This window comes from Aptenodytes forsteri, unplaced genomic scaffold, assembly GCF_000699145.1.
Source record: "Aptenodytes forsteri isolate BGI_AS27 unplaced genomic scaffold, ASM69914v1 Scaffold25, whole genome shotgun sequence".
NCBI lineage: Eukaryota > Metazoa > Chordata > Aves > Sphenisciformes > Spheniscidae > Aptenodytes > Aptenodytes forsteri.
Genome location: NW_008796180.1, coordinates 30634 through 31399, shown reverse-complemented (window position 1 = coordinate 31399; position 766 = coordinate 30634).

The window sequence follows — 766 nt, the reverse complement described above, 5'->3', positions numbered from 1 at the left end:
GGGGGGCCACGGGGAGGTGAACGCGATCCTAACTTTCAGCACTCGGTTTAAGCCAATTGACACACCTGATCCGAGTTGCCGGGGTTTTAATTAGCACCTTGAGCGTGAAGGTGAACCAGAGTCCCCTAAAATCCATGAAAGACCTCGGCAACTGCAAAAAACCGCTCGGGATTACGAAGCTAAGCACAGTCATGGGGAAAAAAAAACCCATGCCAATGGTAGCAGCCCCATGTGTTTGTCAGAGCCACAAGCAAATATTCAAAGTCGGGCAGAAAGGAGCTCAAACACCTGCATATTTACATATTAACAGCAGGAAATCAAGCGATGCCTTAGAATAAACTGGCTGGGATTTCTGTTGTTGTTGTTTTAACTCCTGGTCTGACTCCGACACGCCTGTGACAGCGCAGGCGTTACAGCCACTTGCCAAGATCAGTTTGTTTTCTCCTTCCTTGATGCTGGGGGGGGAAATTCCCTGGCGCTCTGGCTGCATGTGAGGAGGAGGAAGAGGAGAAGCAGCTAAAATAAAGGGAGCCAGGACGGCCAGGCTGCCAAGGATGCACAGGCACTCTGCGGAAGGACTGGCCTCGGGGAGGAGGGTGCAGCTCCTCGCTCTGCACATACAAGGAAGGAGAGGTTTTGAGGCGCGGGAGCAAGCGGATCGTGGGGCACCCTCGAGCGGCGGCTCCCCCAGAGCAACGAGAGGCCCTGGTGGAAACTTCCAGCAGCGTCGATCCGTGGCTCCCTGAGCAGCCGAGATCCTGTTGCG